This window comes from Anneissia japonica, unplaced genomic scaffold (assembly GCF_011630105.1).
Source record: "Anneissia japonica isolate Jap-2015-1 unplaced genomic scaffold, ASM1163010v1 scaffold284889_len227367_cov140, whole genome shotgun sequence".
NCBI classification, from domain to species: Eukaryota; Metazoa; Echinodermata; class Crinoidea; order Comatulida; family Comatulidae; genus Anneissia; species Anneissia japonica.
In genome coordinates this window covers 11,212-19,889 of record NW_022756579.1, presented here as the reverse complement: position 1 = coordinate 19,889, position 8,678 = coordinate 11,212, and positions in this window count along the sequence as shown.

Genomic DNA, 8,678 nt, shown 5'->3' with positions numbered 1-8,678 from the left:
TATATATACGGGATGGAAAGAAAACTATTTTTTCCAATTTTTTTATAATATTATTGTTTACTTTATTTTTCAGATCTTTCAGGTGCCGTTAGTGATCTATGCGACTACAGGGACATGGTTTTTGAATCATTGAGAACACAGTTGCTGGCAAAGCATGTGGATATAGAACCAAAGCCATCTAAAGTATCTGACGTCAAAGAAACAACGAAGGTATACTAATTCGAGAATTTTTTATCACTAGATGATTTTTAGGTTGAGTCAAATTTGAACTGTATTACATTTGCTGTATTATTAGTAGAATTAACACCAGTCCGTGTGTAGGCCTGCTAACTTCTAAATGTTTAATTATTGCAATAAGTGAAGTATTGGTGAGATGAGGTGTGCCTAATACCGTAAGGGTTACTTTCTGAAAATCGTGAGTGGCATTTGGACGATCAAAAATTGTAACGGTACTGGGTTTGGTCTACGGGAGTTCGTGCTTCAAACAGGTCATTCCATTCATAGAAAAAGCCTTTTGATGGAGAAAATGTACATTTTTAGCAAGTTTTGCCTAGCTTGAAACTACCTCCGGCTATATAAAATTGTTTAGAAAATAGAAAAATTATTCTTGTTAATGAATAAATAAGAATTACTACTATGTCCATTTTTATTTATCTAATCTACGTAAATTTACCTACAGAGTTTATATTTATTTAATAAAAAGCCTCAGAATAATTCTTACCTTGATTATTATTAAAAGTTGAAGAATATTCTGTTTGATAACGACTAAGCATAGGGCTTGTAACCCTGGATTTGTAGAATGAAGTATGAAAATATCGCTTTTAAGTGTATATATTTATATATTTTGAGTGTGCGCGTGAATTTGGTATTTTTAGAAAAATGTGTTTTTATAACACAAATATGGAAATAATAAGTATCCTCTTTAATTAAAAACAAAAATTAACAAAGTAACAATAATACTTGAAATAATTTATAAAGATTTAGTATTGCAATTAATTTTTTTTTTAATTTATTATTTTTAACATTCATTTATGTTTAATAAAAATATGCCTATATAATTATAACTCAAATGTAATTTATCACATGTTTAAACATTAGTATTAACATATTATATAACCGTTACATACACTATATACTTTAATTTAAATTGTGTTCAATTATTGTTTGTCATGTACATTCACACTTAATTGTATAATTTGAAGTTTTTTTAAACTAAATTACCATTTTGGTATAAACTATATGAAAGTGGAGAAAGGGAAGCTAATGGCTATAACCCAGTCCAGCGATGGAGCAACAAAATTGGTGCGAAATTTGTTCACTACACTTTTTCCAGTCAACGAGGTAATTTGGAAGAGTAACGCTCTTCTGGCGACGACAGAACAAAAAGAACAATAGACCCTGTTCGCAATTATGCCATAATAGGTAGAGTTATGATTTGTTCTTGTACGCAAAAAAAAGGAGTTTGTTCCATTTTATGGCTGCAAATTGTGAATTCTGCTCTGTGGACACAGTAATCAGTGGCGGCTTTAGGATATATTTTCTGGGGGCAGGGGGCTAAGTTGTCCGACAGGGGGGGAACTTGAGCTCGTAGGTTCGAGCTGGGAGAAGGGGTTGAGAGGGGTTCACCTCCCCAATGAGATTTTTTTTAAAGAATATCAACCTCTAAGGCATCGTGAAACAATGAAATGCAAAACTTTTTGAATTCCTCGTCTCGCCGATGTCTAGCTTTATACATGCTGTTCGGTGACGTCATCGTACCTCATATGTTTCATTACTGCAGGTACCCATGACGTCATGTGGTTTGGATCGACTTGCAACTACAAACGATGATTATGATTGGCCAGTTACCCATGACGTCATGAGTGCCCCGATTGGATACTATAAAAGGCCAGGAGATTCGAATCGATTCACTCGTTTAAGAGAATTTTTGCAAGGAAAGTACGTCAAACTTACTAAAAGGAAATGTCTCAGATTATCAACGCTGTTCAACAGTCCTACCGGGACAACTGGCAAACCGATCGCTTTCTGAACGGAAACATGCCCAGCATGTACAGCCTAAAAGATGACCACGAGGTTGTTGGCTATCGGTATTCGGAAGAACTTCGCCGACGCGCCGAAGGACATTGGAGAGCTTTGTTGCAAGCTGCTCGAACCGTTCGAATGTGTTACCGACCACGACGCTGTCGGGAATAAGCTGATAACGGCATTCAGACCGCATCTGGAACGTTGCGATTACGGTGTGACCAGGAACCTTGTCAGGCAGACGTTTCGCATGATTGAGTCGAAGATGTATCCTCGACGTTTCGAAGGCGACGACTGGTACTGCGACAAGATGCTCATCCTGACGTGGGATAGGATAGCGTCTGTTTTGGAACGGCACGGAATGGAGTCCGGGCTAAGAATCGACACGAACCTTAGGAAACGTGCGTTCGAACTTACTTGTCTGCTCAGTTTGATATTCGGAGTGGTAAAGGTGTACGGGTTCCCACCCAAGTTTATTTTAGAGGAGAATCCCAAGTTACCCGACGAGAATTCGTGCTGTCATCGCTCCCGCGTGATGGCCGTTCACAAGAAATGGCTGGCGAACCATGATCGGCATAGCCTGCACGCCGAGGTGATCGTCGAGTCGCAGCCGGATCCGGCGGATCTCCTGTGATCTTTGTGTTCTCGCTGATACATCCCGTTATGCAGAACGAGACGGCTGCATCGAAGGAATCGTCGATGAAGGAGGTGATCGAGGAATCTGTGTTCGAGAACATGACCAACCGGAAAAATATTGTGTATTACGACCAAAGCGCTGGGGATAAACTTCAGATCGTGCAAATTCAGCAGCTTGCTGATAAGAACGGGGGTAGCCTACCAGTTCACACTTGCAAGAATACGTACTATAACAAGGGTTGAAGCAGATCGATGAGATTGCGTTTAAGGAGCCCATCTTTTAAACTTATCTCGCGCTTTAAACGAAAATTCGAGTGAAGGAAAATAAAAGTTAATAAAAAAAAAATCTTTGTATCGGTTTAATAAAAAAAAAATCTTTGTATCTTTTTTTTTTTTTTTTTTTGAGATTTTACAATGTATTTTGCTGTGATAGTGGTGATGAGAGAACGAAGAACTAAACTTTTCTGGACTTAGAACAAATTTCGACTATTCTGGACTTTCTGTACCCGTACGTCATGGGGATAGGATCGACGTGCCTCTTTACAAACGGTATGACGCCGGTACACATTATGTATCCATTCCTCGTGCGATTGCTATAAAAGTTTATAATTTTTTTTAATCTCCTCACTTCGTGAAAAAAAAAAAAATCAAAAGAAGATGTCCTTAAAATTCGATAGCAGTCTACCTCAGAACAAGGAGGAACTACTGCCGTGTGAGTTACTGCCCTGCAGTAGAATCGACGAAGATTTTTTTTTTCCGAGCCGAAGACCGTCCTGTGCGTCGAAGCCAAGTCGGACGAGATACCCACTGACTCCCTCATGGACTGCGAGTCGTACACGTACGTGATGCTGCAGGTGATTTTCCGGTTGGCTTTGCAGCTTCACTACAAGGACGAACCGTACGCTTGCGTGTGCTCCTTGCTCTAGCCGAGCGTGATCGTCCACGAAGACGCGAGAGGAGTCGTAGCTTGCGGTCGCGTTTTCTGGCTCGTCCTTCCCACCCGTCTAAAGAGGTGGTTGGAGCTCACGGTCCGAGACATTCTCGTCGTGAACTACGGTTACGCCGATTGGGAGACGACGTTACCGCCGAACATGAGGTACGAGATGCTGATGGATTCCCCCATTGAAGACGACGACGACGGCGGCGACGACGACGACGAAGAGCGCGAAGAAGACGACGACGACGAGTGCGACAGCGAAGACGAGAGCGACGACGGTGAAGACGACGCTCCGGCAGCGAGAAGAAGGAATAGGAAGAGACGAGAGGACGGAACGGGTTCGTTTAAATACGCTTTTAGAACGTTCTTACCGAAACTTGGTTTGGGAATAGCCAGCAAGTTCAAAAGGAGGAAAACGCTTTGCAGTCCCGTGCTGTCTCTGAAGAGACTGGAAAACTTCGATCGCAGCATAGAAATGTACTTTCACTACGAACTTCCTGGGATGCCCAAATGCAGGCTTCGTCCGACAGTCCGGGAGAAGGACAACGAACGAGCATGGGACGTTCGCGTCGACCTGTTGTCGCCGAGGACCTTGTTCGGATCAAGTAGGAGAAAGGATTACAGGGAAGAGCTTACCCTAGAGCTGTGCGTCGACGACGACAACGACGAAGACGTGGTCGGAGGCGAACGCATCATGGATCTCGACGAGCTAATGGAAGTCGATCGAGGGGCCCTATCGTCTGAAATGGCAAAGTCCTTGGAGCTGATCGATCCGAGGGCCATAATCAGGGATCCGGAAGGCCGCCGCATATCCTTTCGACACATGCTGGCCTGGAATATGGAGTCGTACATGTTCAAGCCCGATTACTTTCTGCGCAGATCCTTTCCGTCCTGCGAGGTGGCGGAAATAAGCCAACTGTACATAAACAAACTAAACAAAGTCAAACACGGCGGTTCCTCTAAAGAATCGGAGAAAAATCCGTTCATGGAATTACTAGATGGGATTTAAAAGAAGACGGGGAGAATGCTGGACATTTACAAGTTTTACGATGAAATGCAGGAGAATAACAACTCGCAGATTGTCGACGCGGATTAACGAACCTACCTCGAGGATGGCGAGGCAAGATGACCGCACAATCGAAGTTCAGTGTTAAGATTGATACAAATAGTATGTAGATTTGAAGAGATTGAACAAATAAAGAATGAAAAAAAAATATGAAAAAAGCCTAAGTGTCAGTTATTTTTTGTCTCTCTTGACAACATATTGCGGAGTTTTTCGTAAGCTTACAAAAACGATAAGTTCGACATTTCTGGATTTTGTTGAAGAACGTAGGACGCCAAGTAGAACGGTCACGAGTGAGTGATTCCGTTCTCATGTCGTTCTAATCGAAAGCTCCCTGTTGAGATAGGAGACTATAAAAGCCCAACAGTTTGAAATCTCCTCACTTCACGAAAAAAAAGTTTGCAAGAAAACATGACCGGAAAATTTGATACCAACTTTCCTCTTACTTGCTCGTACGTGTTGCTGCAGGTCATGTTTCGATTGGCTTTGCAGCTGCAGTATAAGAACAAGCTGTACCGGTGCGTGTGCTCATTGCTACGACAAAATTTTGAGTTCGGAGCCCGTAAACGAGGACGGAGATGAAGAGGCGACTGGAGGGAGAGCGAAAAAGAGAAAGAGACGAATCGATGGAACCAGTTCTTTGAGATACGCTTTCAAAAATGTTGATTCTATGTTCGGCGAGGGAACGTCTGACATGAAACAAAGTAAGGTTCATAGCCCTATACCGTCTCTGCAGAGACTGGAAAACTTTGATCGCAGCATAGAGATGTACTTTCTCTATAGGGTTCCAGGTATGCCTAGAGGTCGCCTTCGTCCGACCGTCCGTAAGCGGGACGAGCCCGAAGCTTGAAGAGTACGCGCCGAACTGCTGTCGCCGAAGACTTTGTTCGCATCGAAGAAGAGAACAGATTACAGAAAAGAACTCACGCGTGAACTAATGGAAGACGAAGACGTAGCCTTCGACCTGGTCGGCAGCAAACGCGTCGTTGAACTCGACGAGCTGTTGGAAATCGATCGAGAGACCTTGACGCCCGAGACGGCCATGTCTTTGGAGCAACTAGATCTGAGGGCCACAACGAATGATTTGGAAGGTGGACGCATATCTTTTCGGCACATGGTGGCGTGGGAGCTGGAGTCGTGCATGTTCCAGCCCGACTACTTTTGCGCAGGCTCTTTCCGTCTTGCGTTACTGGCGAAAGATTGAGAGTGTCCGTCGCAGGAGATACCGACGACGAAGACGACGAGGTGGCGGCTGAAATCGACCAACTGTACGTGACCAACCGAAAGGAGAAAAACGACGAAGCCGAGTCAAATATTCGGAAAAAATCCTACGATCGCCTTACTGTTAAAGACCTTTAGAAAAATGGGTTTGGCGCTTGACACCTTCTCCAATCCCAAACGTGCCAGACCCTTTTACAAGCCGTACTATCAGAAGCACGGCAACAACAACGCCCAGATGAGTAGAACTGTTCGACAATCCTATACCAATAACTGGCGTGCGAAAATGGGTGGCGTGTACTGTCTGAACGGGAGAAAGTCAGTCGATGGCGGTTTCTGCACGATGTACGCGTTTGGCAAGGTTGGAGACGACGTCGCCGACGATACCTCATGAACGTTATGGGTCGTGTGGATGAATTCACCGGAGTGTCGAACGCAATTGGCGAGCTCTGCTACATCCTCCTTTCGGGCATAAATCAGCTTCGGCCGCACAGGACGATGAGCATGCACGCCATACTGGTCGGACCGCCGGGCACCGGCAAGACATCAGTGATGTCGGCGGCTAAGAGCGTCATAGGCACCGCCTACTCGGACGACGTAACGTACAGAGGGCGAAGGCGGTGCTCGTCGAGAACGCGAGCAAGTACAGGAACTCCAAGAAGATAAGGTTCACGAACGAGTTCGTCCCACCCGCTCCCGGCTCCAAGAGCGACAAGAACCCGTTGACCGTCGAGAGCAGCCAAGAAGCGGCGATCATGAAGGAGGAGCTTGATTCGGGATGCACCAGGTCGGAACGCACTGAGAAGGTGGTCGATCCCAACACCGGAGCCACACGACACGGCGTCAGGACGGCGGTGAACGTGTGCGATAGTGCTACGTTCATGGTGATGAACGAGAAGGACGTGTGTTACTCTATAGACACGAGGATCACGACGTTCGAGTTTCCTCCGAGCGACGACGTCGTCGTGCCGAAGCAGATGGAAGGATACGAGAATGAGTTGGATTTTATCGACGTCAGGATGCAGTACGGCACCATCAGACACCTGGTCATGGAGAAGTTTCGCATGCTCGAGTTGAAAATGTACCCGAGACGTTTGAAAGCGACGCATGGTACTGCGAGAGGATGCTCATGCTTACTTGGGACAAGCTAGCTCTGTTTTTGGAACAGTTGAATCTGAAGTTCGGCCTGAGAACCGACTCCAGTCTTAGAGGTCGCGTGTTCAAGCTCACGCGTCTGCTCGGCTTGATCTTCGGCGTGGTGAAAGTGTACGGATGCCCACCTAAGTTCATCTGCGACGAAAATCAAAGGATGCCCGACGAGAACCAGTGTTGCCGCTCCTCCCGCGTAATAGCCGCTCACAGGAGGTGGCTGGCGAAACAGGATCGGCATTTCCTGCACACCGAGGTGATCACCGAGTCGCAATCAGACCCGGCTGATCTCCTGTTCGCCTTCTCTTTGATCGATCCAATTATGCCGGACGAACTGAAGATACTGAAGACGGTAGTGGACCAGCTAGTCAATCCCGATAACACGGAACTCTTGGAAGGGGAAAGGTACTTGATCATCGGCAACAGGAAGAACGCCGGCACGATGGATGATCTTTTGGAAACGCTGGAGCGAACGACAGGAATATGCGGTAAAAAATGCAAGAATATAATGAGTTCCATGCCGAGCGGTGACAAGAAGCCGTTCCGGTTCGTGGAAGAAGCCGGTCGCAAGCGACAGCTCCTGCTGTGCAGCTTCGGAACGGAGGAATACGTGGCTTCTCATGACGTTGATATCCGACGAGATGATCGAGAAGATGGAGGAAGCCGACGAACTCGGCAGCGATCGCGATCGCGTTTTTCTCGACAGAAACCACTTGCGGCTGAGAACTGGTAACCGCATGCAGGAGCTGAAATTTCTTTCGCATCTCCGGGTGCACCTCAGGCACACATACTGGGGCTCGACAGATTTCGATCCGCGTGCTGACGTTCGTTACAGCAAACAATTATCGACGACGGAAAACGGTGCTGCCCATGTGAATGTCGACTTTTACGAGACGAGGCTGCGATTCCTGAGAAAGCGGACGCTCTTGGCTTGCGAAGACGGCGGGTGCCAGGAGAACGGACTGGTGGAAGTACGATTTAATTTGCACGATGCAGCCAATTTGTCCAAGGTACTATCCTGTCGGCTGTAGGACGGTTCCATCAAGCCTTTGGCCGACGTGGGGGAGATGAGCGACGAAGGCGAATGCGAGCTCGTGCTTCCGACATCCACCAACCGTGTTTTCATGGTGCATCTCAGCATTCTACTTCCCGGATGGAAACATCTGGATATAGCGAAATTGTGCTTGGACGCCCTGAAAAGGACGAGGACTGCTGCAAGGGCAATCGAATCGGCGTCACCGCTTCCAACGAATTGGAGGATGCCGTTTTGAAAAACGAATTGGACACTAAGACCAACGCGTTGAAACATCTCGCCGGCTCCTCAGCGGTCCTCGACGTGTCGGAAGGAAAATCATTGTTCGCGAACCTGCTCTTGCTAAATTCTCTCGAAAAAGCTTGCCAGCATTTTAAGGTTCGCCAGCATTTTAAGATTCGACGAATCTCCGATGAAAAACGTCATCGAAAAAATAATTTTCGAAGACATGACCGACCGAACGACAGTCTGGTACTTCGATCGAAGCGCCAAGAAAGTTTTTCAGAAAGTGGACATTCAACAATTGGCCGAGAAGAACGGAGGCCGTCTTCCCGGACACGCCTGCAAGAATCCTTACCGAAAAAAGGTTAGGGTAACTTCGGCGATAAAGCTGGTTAAAA